At 37.5% G+C, this 18,553-nt stretch overlaps 1 protein-coding gene across 1 annotated transcript in view; it reads left to right on the top strand.

The window, feature by feature from the left end:
• Positions 1-18,553, top strand: part of GMDS (GDP-mannose 4,6-dehydratase) — a 409,468-nt gene that overhangs the window by 211,931 nt on the left and 178,984 nt on the right. The window lies entirely within an intron of this gene.

Genomic DNA, 18,553 nt, shown 5'->3' with positions numbered 1-18,553 from the left:
TTCTATTACAGGTCCCTTAAATTGCTTGTGATAAAAGGTGCAGGCCACAAAATATTTCAGAAATTCTATACTGAATATTTTAAATTTTTTTTAAGATCTGCACCTTAAAACTGCATAGAACTCCAGACTTTTTCTTTTTAGTGTCCTTTTAGAAACAGAGAGAATTTAGATTTTCTGTGGGATTCATGTCTGTTTTCTAATTCCCCTCTTTCTTGGAAGCTTGCATTTTCTTCTAGCTGTGATATGTGGCAGGGAAATGAGGGAAATGGAAATGTAAGATTTGTTGAATTCTGTGGGCACATACCTTTTCCTATCTCCCTTAGAAAGTGAAAAAATATTGGCATTAAAATACAGCTATACTCTTTCTCTCTCTCTTTACTGAGGCACATATACCCTTTTTTCTTATTTATGAAAGATGATTCTGTTATTCTAGAAATGTTTTGAATAGTGTCTTGGAGCCAAAAAGAGATGAGAAAAGCAGTTGAAAAGTCTATATACAAAATGTATGTGGTCATTTGATTCAATTTCTTATGCATTAAGTGAAGTTTCTTAAAAATAATTGCTAACATAGATTAGGAAGACAAATGTGACTAAGCCAATTAGCATATTTGATGGGAAAGTAAGTCATATACTTGCTTTTATGCCAAAGAAAAAGAGGGATGTTATGCAAATAATCGTTTATTAAAATTGAAGCCTGGTTTAGACTCTGACAACCAAGTTTACACAGACTATTGAGGCATTCAAATCTAATCTCTCAATTAAGATATCAAGCAGAGTTACCTTTTCCACGGGAATGTTATTTTCTGCTTTTTAATGAATGTGATGTTCTCATTTTCAAGTAATTTCTAGGAGTTTGAGGAGGGGGGAGGAAGAAGGGAATGGTTGAGTGCTACTCAAGTAAATAATTATTGAGCTAGAACTTCTTCAGTAATTTGAGTTAAACTGCAAGTGTGTAAAAAAATAGAAATATTTTTCTCCTATTAGATCCAATAAACTATTGACTTAATGTAAGGATGTTTAGATTTTTATTTTTTTTAATTCTAGCTTTACAAAAGTCTCCAGGGGTTTTTTTTAAAACATTATTTGCTAAGTGTGAAAGTATACCCAGATCACTTTTTTTTTTTAATAGTTCTTTTTTAATGCCTGTTCAAATACTTTTACTTCATGTTGCAGTGGTATTTCTATACCAAAAGTTATGGTTTCATCTGCATAGTGCCATCTGATGGAGCTGCCTGATATAAATGAATCCAAGTAATTGCTGGCATTCGCAGCTTACTTGGAAACTCAACTGAAATTTGTTGAAATGTTGCTTTTGGGAAAGTACAGCAGCCGTAATTTCAGGACACCTTTCATATTTGAGCTTTTTCATTCAGCATCCCATATATTAAAAGTTGTACAGAGTATTTGAGCCCTAAAGAGTTCTATTGTCTTTACAGACATACAGACACAATGACTTTTCTTCTTTTTTTTTTTTTTTTTAAGCCATTGGGTGTCCATAGAAGTTGTGACAATCCCTTTGCTGAGCTTGAAATGGGACACGGTTTGGCAACACAGATGTTAATGTACAGTGATTTTAAGAAGGAGCAGTTGGAATATGCTTAGTTTGTCTACTCAGAACATAAATGTAACAATTTCCTAAATTTTATTTGTATTAATTAAAGAGATTAGTGCTCTAAATCTTCCAGTATCTGAAACTGGAGCATTCAGGAACTGAGGTGCCTAGAGTAACAGGCTGCACCTGAAAATACTAAGACACTTGAAAATGCTTTCTTTTTTAACTTACTTTTAAGTGAAATTAGGGGAAAATACATAGGCCAAACATTTTCTGGGCAGACTCTGGTTTTCTAACATCCAGTGGAACATCTTTAGAGACTGATATGTCTGATAATTTAAATGTTAGCTTCAGGATTTTCAGTTTTTCTTTGGTTTGGGTGCTCTGGGGAATAGCATAGTAAATAATTGGGTCTAGCATATGGCACATACCTGGAAAAAATTGAGGTTTTTTCTCAGGCAAAATATTTTTTGTTGGTCCTGGAAAATGTATCTTGTATCTCTTTCAGGTATGGAGGTCTGTCCTAGCTGTTAAGCTCTGCAGGGAGCACTGGCTCAGGAAATATATCAAACTATGAAGATATTTATAACTTTGGGCTCTTCAGGAATAGTTCAGCTAAGGTGCTCTGCTGTGGGCTGGGCTTTAATGCCAACGCTCTGGTTAATGCTCCACTGGATTGGATTATGGGACAGAGAGCTCAGGCTGGTGTGGAGGTTGTTATGTGTGGAGCCTCTGCCACTTTACTTGCATTTTATCTTTGTATTCATCACTTATTAGCCTCAATAAGAAAGAAATAATGTCAGTTGTGAAGAGTATTAGAGGAATAATTTGATGGTCTCTCAGGCATATTTTTAGGATACAGTCCAGCAAAGTGCTGAATCCTCCTGCAGCTGCTCACTCTCCATAAAAATATAACGTTGGAGAAAGCACAAAAAGGTTTTCAGTAAGGTCACTGTCATTTTATATATATATATATATTCCCCCCAATAAAAAATACCCTGATGACAACTACAGTGCCTGTTGAAATCTGTGTTTTGGGCGCTATTCATGAGGTGCTTTTTTGCTGCTTATCTTCCTGTTTCTTATATCTGCCTGAATGCAGATTTAAACTAAAAGTTGTGATTCTTTGCTGGGATGTGTGGACACATAAAACTAATATATGTGCTAGATAAAGGTGTAGTTAAAAGTGTGGGAGGACTTCATTTTTCCCTGGGGTGACTTTTCTTGTTTCTCTTTAAAATGAGAAGTAATAGCACTTATCTCTGTAGCATAAAACTTATCTCCACCATAATTTAATTTTTGTTTAGTATATTCTAATAAATTATAGACCCTTATTATTTTTCCAACACAGATGCCCATTATGACATTTCTAGGTTAGGCGACTTCAGATCACAGACTGTTCCTTAAAAGTTATTATGCTATCCTACTTTATCCATTAAGCATTCTGAGCATTCTTTGAACTTCGCAGAGGAGAGGTGCCAAATAATTTAAGTATTTAGTCTTTTATCTTGTACTTGCATTCATTTTTCATTTGCTTCAGCAAAGCTTCCCCACACTTCACAGTTAAACCAGTATTTTGAAAGTTAACATTTGGCAGGGAGTTTAAGGACAAATGATGAAACCTTGTAGCCTGTAAAGATAAATCTTGAGTAGCTGCCAGTAGGTAAATGACTAACGTCAATTCAAGCAATTTAACAGCAATCAGTTTGAGGTCAAGTAACTCTGGACAGTGTAGTTTAATGTATCATCTTTTTTTCCCTTCCCTGCAAGTAAACCACCACCGACTTCTGCTCTCGTAATTTAGCTTCTTTTTAGTATGTTTCCTGTGGATTGCTCCCCTCAGAAGTCAAATAAGGTACTGCCAGGATTTGGAGGGGACTGGGAACGTCAACAAATGGAAATGACTCTAATGTGAACCAGTGGATTATTTGCATTCCAATGCTTAAGTTATCACTTAATAGTTATAGGCTCTGGTGGCAAGACTGGACTGTGTTATGTTAGACTCAGGAACAAATGCTAATATCTTCAATGTTTTCAAATTCCCAACCATATTTGGTCAATTGTGCTAGTGTCGACCCTTGAAGGCTGCCAAGAGTCTTGTTGGCAAAAATGCCACTTTGGTGAAGAAATAACTTCTACCACAGCTTTATTTGAAGGCTGTCCTTATTTAAAGGGGTATCATCTCACTTCTTCATGACTCAGGTTTTGTCCTGTCTTTTTATTTTTTAATTAAATGTGTTCATCTCTTTAATAATGGGTTTAGTGTAAATTACCCTCATGTATTACATGCTTTTCTCTACTGTGAATGTTTTAATCTTTATATAATCCTTTCAGCAGGGACAAATCTAGTTAATCTGCTCTGCAAACTGCTGTAAAGTGTGGTACAAATCCTTCTCACCCGCATGCGCGTGCTCACGTTCTTTAAAGTCAGAGCAAAATTAAAAGTTTCTTTGCATTGCTGAGTACAGCAGGTCTGACCCAGACTACTGAAGGGACAAACACTTGTACATTTAAATATAGGATTTGCTGTAGCAGCCCAACCCAGCTGTTCCTCAGTCCAGGGCTGCCAGCTCACCGTGCCTACCAAGGACAAGAAACTTGGAGTGGGCAGTTGTGGAATAAATGCGTCATGGAGGAACTTTCTTCCTCTTTCCCTGTTTTAGAGTTTCATTTATGTCCTGAAGCACAAGAAGTCAAACCTAAGGTTTTATGGAAGGTTGCCTTTGGTTTTTTTCAGTTGTGTGGTTTTTAAATACAGATGAAGCTGATCAGGCATTATAAGGCAAATCGGCTGTTCTTTGTGGACATATTTACCATACATTAAAAAAATTCGGTGTTGAAGGCCTAGGTTTGAATAGGGTTGATTTGATAGAGCTAAATAACCTGTCTCTAAACCTCTCTCTAAATAATCCATTCTGCTCTACATAATTTTGCATGCACGCACTTAGACACACACAGACAAACACCGCAGATTCTTTTATTAAGAAAGCAAGCAGGAAAGCAAACAAGCAAAACAATATTTGCTAGTTCTGCTCTGTTTCCGTTCCCACTAGAGTACTCGCTGTGCCAACACTTGCTGCTGATTCTTTTTTCAAATCTTGAATGATGATTCTTGCCTCGTCCCTGCTGTGCCTGAGATGAAAGCAGATGCTCTTGATCATATGGTGTAATATGAATCCTCAGATTTCAGTTTGACCTGGCAGGATTTCTTACAAAGATAATATTCTCCCTTCCACCCAAAGCCGTTGAAGAGGAAAAAAAATCCCAAAACCTAACAATGCAGGGGTGTTGCATATGGGTTCTGTTTGCCTTTTAAGTTTGTTGGTGATTTCTGTGTGTTTTGATTTCAGGCAGTTGTTGTTCTTGCTGGGCTGCTCGAACAAAACACTTGAAAATTTCTTTAGCAATTCTTGCAATGTTCTCTGCAAACTTGTCTGCAACACCCATTCAAACCCCAGATTACTCTGTGCAGCATTACATTTCAGCAACGACTTCTGGTAAGCAGGGTGTCTTTCTCACAGCAGACAGCTGCATTCACCAAGAATTCTCCTCACAAATGAGATGCAGTCTCTGCACTATCTGGGCCAATAAACTCCTGTGCAGGCACTCAACATTATTCTAGGCTGTAGTTTAGGCTGACTGGCTTCTGCACAGCATTGAGGTAGCAGAGCTAATGATTTCTGAGGCTGACTATCCTGGAATATTTGGAAGAAGGTAAAGCAGCCATATCTGATGGGAGAGAGAACACGGCTCTATGATGCATTTAGCTAGAAGTTAGCTGACCCATTCAAATGCAGGCATCTGCCTAACCACTGACCTCGTTTGGCCTGAAAGCTGTCTGTGTCGAGCTGATATTAGCTGAGTGGCTAATATTTTGCCCTTTTAATTTGCTGAATTGCTGTCTATCACTGCAAAGCAGAAGAATTGCTTCTCAAGTAGTGCTAAGGATTTTGAGGTTCTCAGGATTCATTCATGAAGTTGAATGAGCTATGAATTTGACCAGATACTATACTTAACATCATTTACCAATGCTTTCAACATGCCTTTTGTGTCTTTTTACCCTGATTTTCAAGGTATATGTGTTCTTTATGCACATGGCATCTTGCTATGGCAAATATCCAGTGAACATACCAGTGTGGTAATTTGAGACAGGCTAAGAAATATAGCAGTGTGGAAAGGAGATCAGTAGGCATTAAATAAAGACATTGCACTTCAGGAACATGTGGTGTGAAGAATATCCAGAGAATTACTGAAAGATGAAGACTCAATCTGATCTGAATAATGGAGCTGAGAAGGAACAAACAAATGGGGATTTGTGAGATGCTGTTAGCAGTCAGAACCAGCCATTTTTTAGAACATGCCTGAGGGAAAATGGGGTAAAGTATGTGGTGGAGTGGGGGAAGGAAGAAATTTACTTTAGGAAAAAATCCTTGTTAGAGGAAAGAAAATAATATAAGTAACCAAGAACTAATTGCATTCAAGAGAGGATGACAAGTTTTGATAGGACAGAGAAAGGCTGTCCTTTCAGACATGTCTGAAGGGCTTGTTCTTTGCTTCCAAAGGTGGAAGATGTAGGCACTTGTTCCATGAGGAAGAGATCACTGCCTACAGCAAGTGATTCTGCTTAAAGCACAACTGGCAAAATGGAACATCTTAATTGCAGAGAGGAGACCTTAAGCTGTTCTTGTTCATGTATTAATTGGGAAATGTGCTCTTGTAACATTTGTTGAAAGCTTATTTCAGAAGATTAAGACTCCACCAAACTTAAGGCACAATTTTCTTTAATTCCAGTGGCTTTTAGTTGCCAATTGCAAATCCCACAGCCAAGGCTATCTTCACTGGAAACCTGAGCCCTGCACCTCAGCTAAAAGGCTTCAGCCAGTCTCATTTAGTGACAGGTTTTAATCTGTACCCTAAATATTAGTTCAGAGGATAAACCTGTGTTACAGGTGCTAATAAATTGCCATGGACACAATCTTATGTCTGCAAAATAGAAGTGGCAAAATATAAAGGATAAAGTAAGAATGTAGTGATTATCTATGTAGAATATCATCTCTTCTACCTGGATGTAGCCATCTACCCTTCCCTTCAAATCCTGGGGTTTTCAGCTCACTTTTCTAAAATTACTATGTTTTGCTTTTAAAGTATGAGCATCTAAAGGCAAAGTTCAGAGGTTAACTTCGCTCACCTCAGAAATGCACTTTACATGCATTTGCCAAAGTTGGGGCTCTTTGTAAGAAAACAGGAGAGCCTGAAGGATTTCTGCCTTAGTGCTTAGTGTTTGAATAATATTTTGACTGTTACTGAATAGGAGCCATTGTACTATTAGTCCTTTTCTCCACAGATTAGAAATGGATTGCAAAAGGAGGCTGTTTGTTTTCCTTGATTACTAGGAGATCAGATGTTGGGAAAAAGCAGTCATGATGATTCAAGAGAAGGTATTTTAAAACATGACTAAATTTTGTGACTCTCACTGGAAATTGCTGTGCTGATGAAAAGTACCTGTGAGGAGTATGAGGTTATCCACCATATTATGATTTGTTACACTCATCATGGCTTCTTCCCCAGTGTTTAAATAAATAAATAAATGGAAAGTGAAGTGGATCTTCAAAATGAGAAGATTAAAACAAAGCCTCATGATTTATTTAACCTAAAAAGAGTAAGTGTTGATTTATTTGCCTTTTTGTGTTTTGGCACTTTCAGGGAATACTCAAGTTATGCTTCTAAATTTTCCCTTGAAACTAGAGAGACTTTCATAATTTTTTGTTTTATTTTTATTTCTTTTAAAAAGAAAGCTGAGAGGCCTCTGCAATCTCATGATCCTGGGAGGAATAGCTCTAAGGAAAGCACCAAAGATCCCAAGAGTGACAACAAAAATCACAACTCCGTTAATGTCCTGCAGCATATGAAATCCATATTCTGCCACTAGTGGCTTTTGGCCAGACAGTCAAATTGATAACTCATCAGTTCTAAAAGTGCTACTTTGACAAACACTCTCCTACCTCTTTTCTACTGCCTAATATAAGCTGGAGCCTCCCCCCTACCCAAACATGGTTTGTCTAGTAACATTTTTCCCTCAGAGTATAACAGTTTTTGTAAGTTAGAATAACAGAATAAGTAATACCTCCATATCTGAAATTTGATTGATGAGTTATTACATTAATGCAGTAAAATGATCTTTGTCACAGTGTGCAGATAGTTCTACTTTGAAACTTCTGAAACGCTCAGCAGTGTGGCATAGATGCATGGGATGAAAAGCAAACCTTGACAAAGACTAATTGATACCAAAATTAGAAAAAAAAAAAAAAAAAAGAAAAAAGACAAGGTGCCAAAAGAATGATGAAATGTCAGGTAGTTAAGGACTCTAGTAAACATTGGCCAAAAAAAAAAAGAAAACCACAACCAAAACCAATCTCCCCTCCTGTAAATATCATTTACAGCTTGTTATATTGTTATATTATTATCTGAAGATTTAAATGTGTTGCTTTTTCTTCCTAAGTCACTGGGAAAAACAAATATTTTGGAAAACACATATTGTGCTACTTTATTCATATAAGTATTCCTACCAATATACAAATTCAAGAATTCAGGAATTTGGAAATATAACATTTTCTGATAGACAAAACATTTCCTTATGTTTTTAGAGTTCCATTGTCCCTGTTAAATACTTTGTTGATTTCTGTACGAGGAGGATTTCAACACTTTTGCATGGTATACTAAATTAAGCTTGTGCACTGAAAGGCTGATGTTATGTCAAAAGTACAAGTTAAATCTCATGGATGATGTCACCCTGCAATTAAAGGCAGAGGTTAACGCTCCTCTGTGCAGGTACTTTCCCCTCAAGCTATCTGGAATAACAGAGTTGCTATAATACAGCTGTGGCTGCTGAGGAATGCTTAAGCACAGTCAATGACGCTTTGCATTTTTAAAAGGAATGTGTGTGGCAGAGGGAGGTGTAATTGCTCCTGCTACATGTCTCGTGTGGGGGAGGCTTTGCTTGGATGGCTTGGAGTGACTGCTATTGAAAGCAGGTCTGACATCTGCTTTTTTTACCCTCTGAAATAGGACAGTCACATCCAACTGTGGCAGCATGTTGTGTTTTCTCACAGTCACCCATCCATTCCCACTGAATAATTATTGTCTCTCACCAGGCACTGCTTTGTCATGTTCTCATCATTGCAGGTACAATATTTAGGGTAACAGTGACTTCAAGCTTTCTCCTCTCCAACCTTTGTTTTATCGCTTGGGGTTTCTGCAAAGTAACAATTTCATCGCCTCCCTCCTGAGTTCCTTTCTTCACCTCTCCTTACCTTCCCACTCTCCAACATGGAGTATCTGCTAATCATCACCACATTTTTTTGCCTGATGCTGCCACATTATTTTTTGTTCCCGTGCTCCTCATACACTGTCACTGTGTTTATACAAACAGGAGCACCCTGAATAGATTTATCCTATGAGATCTTTGATTCAGCCTTTGTCCATAACTCACCAAGGTGCCTCCAGCTGAGAAGTTGATTAACTGAGTGACACTAGAAATTCAAGAGGGGACTCAGTAGAAAGAACATACAGTTTTTAAGTGAGGTGCAAAGAAGAAAATGCAATAATTACCAGTTACTGTAATTCAATACAGAAAGCCAAGAACTAAGCCTGAGAAACTGGTCTGAGCTCTAAATCTTGGATCTTCCCCAGTTTTTCAGTGAATCCAACGTGATAATTTTTACTATCACAGAATGGTTGAAGTTGGAAGATATGGAGGTCATCTTGTTCAGATGTCCTACAAGTGTCCTTGTTTGGTTTACTATAAATTACAATACTTATTACAAAAAGTAATCCCAGCTAACTGGAAAAGGATCTCAACTTCTGTGAGGTTCAGGTTATTCCAGTAGAGAGCTGGAAATTTTGTGCAACCAGCAGATTTTACCTGCAGTGTCTCTCCCAGCCATACAGCTCTCCAAATTTCCTGCAGACCTGAGGACGTACCCACAGAGCAGCCTTGAACAGCTCTTGCTCTGTTGCAAAGGAACACAGTGCCTCCCTCTCCACATTTCCAGCATGAACAACTTGCAGGAGAGAAGTGCAAACTGCAAACATGTAAACATCTGTTGGGGAAAGGGAAGAAGTTTCAAGGAACAGAATTGGCTGCCAATTTCATTGCTGCTGTGTGTGCTGTGTATTGCTTGTCATATCAAGTGAGTCATTAAGGGGTTCCCCCCCAATGGCACTTTGAAGTGCTGTGACAGCTTGAGAGCATCTATAAATTGCCACGAGCAGCCCTCATAGTGTGTTAGCTAATTGCTTGCTCTTTGACTTATTAGGAGTCACTGAGTTAAATAGTTTGTCACATGTGTGGCTCATAATAAATAATGTGACTAGCCAGTTTGTGAGCTGTTTCGGTGATATATAGTGCCCCTTTTGAATGTTGTCACAAGCAGCCAACAAATACGGCCCCACAATTGTCAGATCTTTGTGAAAATAATAAGGCCTGACAGGGCAGCAGGTAACAAAAAGAAAAAAAACCCTACAGCTCACCTCCTGTAGTATAATGAACATGGTAATAATTTCTTCTTTATAAAACAAGATTATAACTTTGTTCTTGAATAGTTAGTTAACAACCGAGTAATATTTTATAGTAGAATATCTTTATTTCAATTTGTGTAGGATTAGTTGTGAAGAAAAAGAGGTAACTGTTTGCTAGTACTGAAAATATCCTGTGTCCTATAATGAAATCTGGAGTATCCTCTCAGCAAACTCTGTGTAGCTTCTGAAATATCATTGTGGGTTTTTTAAATAAATCTGATTACTTTCTCTAGAGTTTATCCAGATATGTAGGGCATATGTTTTCTGACCCTCAATCTTAGTTCTGATTGTGTGTTTCAGGTAGTGCATTCCCATACCTGTGCCTGTCAGGAGCTGGGCTTCTTAATCTATAAGCACAAGCATGGTGCTGTTACAAGTGGTTGTGCATGTGTAATGTTAGAGATGCCTTTAGAAAGAATGTAGAGAACAGTGACATATATATTTTTTGAATACATATATATATATATACATAGAGAGAGAGAGAGAGAGAAATACATTCTTGGCATCTTCAGTTAAATAGGAGTCCTGTCTGACTTCTGTGTGGGAGGAGAGTCACCACTATTTTGCCAAAGAAGCAAATGTGGTTTCTCTCACAGCTACAGGGTGATTTCTTTCCAAGAGACAGGACTTGTCTTGCACATTTGAATTCTGATGTAGAGTGGATCACTGTGCTATAAAATCTTCTTTTCCCACAATTGTGCAAAACGAAGAGTGATGAGTGGTGTTTAATAAACCTTACCAGTCCCTTACAAGCCTGTTCCTGCAGTGACCCTTGCTATTGCATTCCTCCTATTTGAACTTGGAGGTGCTGGTGCTGTTAAACTGGTTCCCAGCTTGGCAGTCGCCTAGGTTTAGGGTCATGTTAATTCAGCAGGGCCCACTGCAGTCACTTCATGAGAGAGAAGACTCTGCTTCAGCTGCATCTGCTGAACAACCTGGTGGTTCCCATTGGCTCCTTCTAAATGTGTTGTGCTTTTTCCCAAAGCCAACTAGCAAAAGCTTTCCAAGCTGGGGGCTTGCCTACAGTTCTTTATCTTTTCGCATCTCCTATCACGTAGGTGTTTTCTGGATGGCTGGGTGAGAAATTATTGTGGTGTGTTCTTTCATCAAATGGAAAAGGTGTTGGTGGGTTGTGCCTATCAGTCTTGACAAGAATAAGAGTTATAATCAGTATGCAAAAGAGGCCAATGCTCATCAGGCTCTGGCTTGATTAATGAGCTGGTGTTTGTGCTCATCACTGCATATCATGAAGTCAGAGGTTCTATCCTCCAGGCTCAATCAAATGCCACAGGCACTTGTTCCTCTGTCTTTGGCATTCCTGGGAAAGCTGCTGAGCCCCCTGGACTGCTGGCTGTTTTACTGTGCATTTTATCTATTTCCTGTGGAAAATTGGGAAAGGTGTTTTGTTTGGTTTTATGCACAAGGGCTCAGAGAATCTATCTGAAAATCTTTTGTCTCTGCTTTTATCTAGTTTTCGACAGCTTTGGGAGCTTAGCGTTATTTTGAGATAAGGCTCCAGGCAGCTCTGATGACACCTAATGGGTATTTTACAGGGACTGCCTCACTTGTGTTTTTACCTTGGGCCTGGCAGTGTTTGACTGAGAGACACATGGCAACTTCTGCTTAAAGAAACTGAGGCTGTGTTTCAGATATTGAATTGAGGAGAATAGTGAAAATAGCTTTCTGCTCACTGTCAATGAACTCATGTAAAAGTGAAATGCAGGGACCCATGAAGTCAGTGAGAACAAAAATTCTTCCCCTGTGGTCTGGGTTTATTTAAGGCTTTGCTTTTAATTTTATTATTATTATTGTTATTTTGGCAAAAAGCCCACTTTCAGGTATTCCAAACTTGCTTATGTTTACAAAATATTTTTCCATAATTTCATTAGCTGCGCAAGTAAATAAACACAACCACAGTGATTATTCTAGCTGGTTCACCTTTGCAAAGCAATACATCCAAATCCTGTAATTTTGACAGGAAACTGGTCTGTCCTTGTTGCATAAAAATTTCTGAGATAGATGGTAAGGCCTGGTTCTAAAGGACAGACATTTTTAACCAAACCCTATCATTTTCAGCTTTTTAATTTTTTCTCAGTAGTTCAGGGAGTGTTTGGATTTTCTTGTTTTTCTTAAAACCTCAGTCCTGGAGTCAAATGTTTTCATGAAAATCTGAATTGCCATTTGGAAGGTAAGAGGGGCAGATTTTTGCCCTTGGGGTTATGGAGTAAAACCTAAAAGCACAAAAAACAATAAGAAAATTTTAACATAATGTATATTCATTTTTTCAAATTAGCAGGGTAGAGTAGCTTAAAGCACCAATTTTTGAATGCTTGCTCTGACTCATATTAGACTTCCCTTTAGATTTTCCATCAGAATATTATCTTAACAGTTTATTTGCTTACTTATAAACTTCTAGAAACTTTTAGCTTATTAGAAAATTACTGATATTTATCAGTTACTACAATTCTGCTCCTTTCTGTGTGCCCCCCTTCTCAATTTAATCTATTTGCATGCTTACATATTACCACTGGAATAACAGGCAGTAAAAATTCCAGAATGTCTAAAGGAGTGAAACAAGAAAGTCACAAACAGCTCTCAGCTGCTACAGACTTGACTCGTTCACATGTTTGGAGGCTTTGGGTTGTTGCTTCTCTCCCCCCTTAAGAGCACATTTTACCTCACTGCTGTTTGGATGGCTGCAGTAATTAAATGCCTGTTCAAATTATGCCTCTACTGTGAAGAGTGCTTTCTCTGTTTAAACCTCAGGTTTCTGCTTAATCCAGTGTAGCTGACTGCAGATGAGGCAAGATAGCAGGCATTTGCCTAGGGTGGAGAAGATGAATATACCTAGTAATGTAGAGATATCTGTTTCATTTAATGTTTTCTGTCATTTTTTTAGCTTAAAAGGACTAGGTTGGTCCCTTCATGTCCCCTGTGCCCTGGCCAACAGTAGTACCAAGTGAATTCATGGGGAATTTAGCGTGGGATGGATTTCAGTGTCCTTTTGTGCTGTGCCTTGTGTGTTCCCTTTATAATTAAATCTCAGTAGTTCAATAGGTAGAGACATTTCTATGGTATTCAGTTAATTACTAATAAATAATATGCTCCAGTTCTGAACTATGTGTTCTACAACTGAATTTTTCTTATTTTTACAAGATTCAGATAATCAACAGTGACTGGTTGCTAGTCACATATTCCACCTTAAGACATATACATGTGTAGTTTTCACCTGTGTGCCTTTAACAAAATACTTAAAAGTTTGATCTGTTATGCTATGAAAAATAAAATCTCTCTGAGGCTGAAGAATTAAATTAGAGATACTTTTCCATAGGAAAGCACAGCTTTGGCCATCCAAATGTATTCAAAAGTGAAAAACTTTGGAGACTTTTTAATGTGCTTTCTCTATTTACATCTGCCTTTACTGTACATACCTCATACTATTATGTGCTCTAGTGACAAACTCACTGGAACTCATTCTTTATTTAGGCTTTGTATTTCCACAGTCTTATTACTACCAGAGACAAAACAAACAAACAAAAAATAAACCAAAACCCCAAACAAAATAAATCCTCCCACTAATTCCATACAAGCTAATTGCATCGAACACAATTTAGAGAGCTAACAAGTCTCATTTTTGCTAAAATAAGCAAAATGTCTTTGCCATTCTATTTCAATGTGGAAACATAGTACAGTATAACTCTATAGTTCTGTTTTCTGTGAAGATATATAGAGGTGCTTGACCAGAATAATATTTGAATAACCAGATTATTCCAGTTAAAATGCTTTTACCAAGACATTAGATTAACTTTGATGTTTTTCTGCTTCGAGCAGTCCTGGATGTCCTTTAAACCAAACCTGTGATTCTGTGGACTAAAACCTTGATTTGAGGCTTGAATCTGCAGCACCTTTTGTTTTGTCTGGTTACTGATGTTCTGAGATGTTCTAAGCACATTGTGAAAGCCAAGAATGGGTCAGGACTTTTGTCATTATATAATTCCTTTCTGTTTGCTTTCCCTTCTCCTGCTGCATTGTGGAAGTGATGGAAGGAAACTCTTCATTTCAGAAGTCAAGAACATTAAATAATTTTGCTGTTTGGATTTTAATTTGTGGTTTTGTGGCTTGCATTTAATGATTTTTATTCTCACATTTACCTTTATGGTTCCAATAAGGACCACTGTGCTTGGCTGTGCACACTGCCTGCAAAATGTATCCTGCTACAGTTTGGGGTGTATTTTCTTAAAGCTGAGAGTAGTTCTATTTTTTTTTTTTCTTTTTTTCTGAGAAAGGGGGCAAGATTACCAGTCAGAAATTTGTGCAATTGCACATAGGAGGCAGTTTGGGAATTTACAGTAATGCTTTAGCAAACTTGTTCTTTTTGAACGTGTGCACTCACGTATATTGTCCTCTTTGTGAGTTGTTGAACATGTCACCTAGGAAGTGCTAGACAAAGCAAGATGTATACAGCTTCTGTGAAAAGAACTTCATCAGTGTGTTAGGCATCAGCAGGTATATCCCAAAACAATTTTAAAAAACAGACTTGGAAGACCTTTGCTACGTGTGAGTTGTCCAGACCCTTTTCTGTGCTGCTGGCTGTGAGTGGGCCAAGGGCCCTTTGGCCGTAGGTTGTTCTTCACCCCGTGCATGTCTTGCCTCATTCCCCATTCAGGTGTGGAGAGCTTTCTGCCCCTACTAAAACAGAGCAAGGTCGAATCATGCAGTGAGTGAAAGCTTCAAAAAAGTTGCTACTGGCCGAACCCTCCTTCTTAAAAGAGACTGGAAATGTTAGCAGTGCAAAACAGAATCCAACACAGAGCATGCATTAAACAGACTGATAATTTCATTGAAGTATATTCTTTAAGTCTTGCATAAGACCTCTTGATTGAACCTTGAGAACATCATAAGCTGCTGTTCTGATTTGGAGCTACAAATAATAAAACCACCTGAAGTATATTTTAATGATGTATTCTTCAGCAGTGGTTTTGTTACAGCATGGCAAGCACACTAGTTTGCCAGCTTTGTAGGTTTAGTGGAGCACCATAATATCCAAAATGATACAATTAAAATCTCCTACTATTCAGATGCTTCTGTTTATAAACCTATGAACTTTATAAGAGGCAAAGTAAATTGTAAATTGTTAAGTAAATTGTATTTGATTACCTCAAGTAATTAAAATTATAAAATTAGCATAATTTGTATGAATTCAGCAGATAGACATGATTCAGCTATTCCCATGGTCCTCTATGACTGTAAAGACGTTGCTTCCAACCTACACAGTGAGTTTGGAACCAGGAAAATATATCTTTTTCAAAAGAGCCATATGAGAGGTATGTTTAGAGCTTCCCTTAAAATGTAACAGGATGCTAGCAGAGTATCTCCATTCTCTTATGCGTTAAAAAAAAATAAAATTAGGTGAGATTCATTATGTTACATCTATTTATTAAACTGGACATTTTTAAAGGAAGAGTCTGTTTCAAACATTGTGAAAGTACTGCTTTGACAATGCATCCACTGAGGTCTCATTTTATGTATATTTTTGCATATGGAAAGCTTATTACAGAGTTCCTAATTTATATGTGCGTACATGTATATAATTTGTCTCTGTGTATATACATATGAAGAATATTTTCATCTGTAGCTATATATATATTTGTATTTATATATATATATAAGTACATATTATCTATCTATATATATATGTACATATATATAAATAAAATATTTTGGGCACTTCAGCCTAATACATTTTATTACAGGTTCAGCAAGTCTAAATCATACAAACATCATCACGTATGCCTTCAATTGAGTTTGCTGCAGAATAGCAATGAACCATAGCTGTCTCTGCAAATAGCCATAATTATGAGCCATACAAATAAATAGTGACCTGTCTCTAAGCTGTCTTTGGTAATTCTTCCAACTGACTGAGTGTTAGCATCTTTTACCAATGTATGTATTGTAATTTATAGCACAGCCTGAATGTGACATGGCTTAGGCTTTTTAAAAATGCATGTTTTAGTACCCTGAAGTAGCTCAATACAGTTAAATCTTTGTTCCTTGCAGAATGCAAGCGTGTGTACAGTATATATTTATCTGGTCTGGAATAAGCATTAATCTTTAATTACTGAATAAACATATTAAACAGGTGTGGAATAACTGAACTTTCAACTGTGCAGTGTTTATCCACTAGCGCAGCGGATACCTTGGCTCTGCAGTTTGAAGGTTTCACCTTGACGTGCCCAGGGCTGAGTGAAGGAGGGAAAGGTTGGGGGGGTGGGCACACAAATGCCCCAAATCCCACATAAATCAGAAATTTCCAGTTATAAATTATGCACCATCATAACATCCCGCTAGCGCCATTGACGAGCCAGGGCTTGGAGCATGGGGTAGTTTATAGCGGAAAAATGGCTTTTCAATGGATAGCACACCCTCAGACTCCTTCTCCTCCTAGGCTATGTGTGCTGGGCTTGTGGTGTGAGGAGATATAAAGCAGCATTTTTCTAGCTGCCTGGTGAAACAATGAGGGCTCTGTTAGCAGGAGCCCAAACTTCTGTAGTCCCTGCCTCACAAGGTTGGAATGACTGCTTAAACCCAGGTTCAAAGCCCTTGGCCTCCAAGTGCTTTAATTTAGCACTATTTTTGCTGCGCTAGCCTCTGTTTTTTCTGCTTAAACCATCTAAGGTCTCCTTGTTTTGCAGGGAACTAAGCAGCTCCTTTTTATAATTAGATTAAAGATAATCAAATGAAGACTTGGATATTTTTTAATGTCATTTAATCTTGTTCCTTTTTTTTAACTTCTGCAAAATAACTTTTTATCACCGTTACCTACCTTCTTGTAAATTTACACCTCTTTTTTTTTTTTTTTTTTTTTCTTTTCTGCATTTTAAGCATTTCAAGCTTCTGGTTTACTAGTTTAAAAAAAATATCATTTGACAGGTATTTTTCAGCATTTTTATTTGATGCCATAAAATAAACCTTTACCAGGTGTTTTTAGGTATGATTCACAACACTTTCATTCATTCACTGTCAGTTTTCCCAAAGCTGACTGGTGTGAAAATAAAAGAGAATGCAAAAAAAGAAGCATGCAAAATGTGCAGAAAGGATACGAATGAAGTGGGAAAAAGCCACATATGTGGAGTAGCAGGGTAAGAAGCAGCACAGAACTGCACCTAAAACAGGGCTGTGCATTAATAAAAGTATCAAGTAAGTGCTAGTGTGATTTACTTCAAGTTTTAAAACATGAAAAAACAGTCCTAAATGTAGGCATTATTCAAATAATAATCACTCAAAAGTTTGTTAAAACCACAGCTTAGTATAAAAGCTGTGAAAAAGCATGTAACAGCTGATGTCAAGTTTCTGAAATAAAAATTGTTTCAAACTTAACTTTCCCATTCCCCCATAATATACAATCAATACAAACAGATTTGAAACAGGAGGGAAAATAGTCTGATCTTGTACCAAGGATCAAATCACATTTATGGCAAAACCCAGAGAAGTTGTACATGAACAACCATATTTAAAACGGGGGAGAGAGGGTGAAAGATCATGTGAATTTACAGTGTATAAAATATCTCTGTGCTCTTTGTCCAGTCAAAAAGCAAGATGCTAGAAAAGTCAACAGGAGATCCACTACCTGGGTCTTGACAGGAATCTCTTTTACAGACATTACAGTGGAGGCCAAGGTGGAGATCAAATTTCCAGTCTGTTAGGTTAGTGGGTATCCAAGGAATACTGGCTGATAAGTCTTTTTCTCATTTTTAAGATAGTGCTAAAAGTCCCAAGGTTTGCCCTTCTTCTTTTTCCTTAGGAAGATCATCACCAGTTTTTGGTTCTGTTTCTTGACTTCCACTCTTTTGAGTGAATCTTGTATGATTATGATTATGTAATGTACCATTATATTTACTTGTTTTAGATTATATTTTTCCTGGTCTTGTGTGTTGTAAGAAGATGGAAATTGTGGAGCATTTCAGGTCTGAAGGGACTCATAAGGATGACTGAGTCCAGCTCCCATGAGCTTTTAGAAGCATGGCCCTTCAGATCTGGGATGTACTAATGATATAAAAATAGAATACTGAAAGTTGAAGCCTCCATCATTCTGTGCTCACAAGAATAGGCCCTGTACCTTCAGTGGGACTGTGGGTGAATGTGCCTGATGGAGCTTTGCAGGACCAGATCTAGCAGGTCTCTATGATTTATTCTGAGTGCATCACAGAATATTGAGCTTATTGTTTGTAATACAAAACTGGATATGTTTTCCTTTCCTGCTCTGAAGCCATGTTAATTTTTTTCACACAGGGCACCTAGTACTAAGTTTCATAGGCATGAAATGCGCATAAAAATTTATGGATGCACATGTGTCTCTTGACCATGGTCATGATTTCTTAAGGCTCTCTGTAGCTGTTAAAAATAAATATAGCTGTTAAAGTAGAA

The sequence above is a fragment of the Agelaius tricolor genome, unplaced genomic scaffold (genome assembly GCF_023055355.1).
Source record: "Agelaius tricolor isolate 1412-34295 unplaced genomic scaffold, bAgeTri1.0.p SCAF_2, whole genome shotgun sequence".
In the NCBI taxonomy this organism is placed as follows: Eukaryota; Metazoa; Chordata; class Aves; order Passeriformes; family Icteridae; genus Agelaius; species Agelaius tricolor.
Note: the sequence above shows the minus strand (reverse complement) of the source record. Positions and strands in the feature narration are given on the sequence as shown.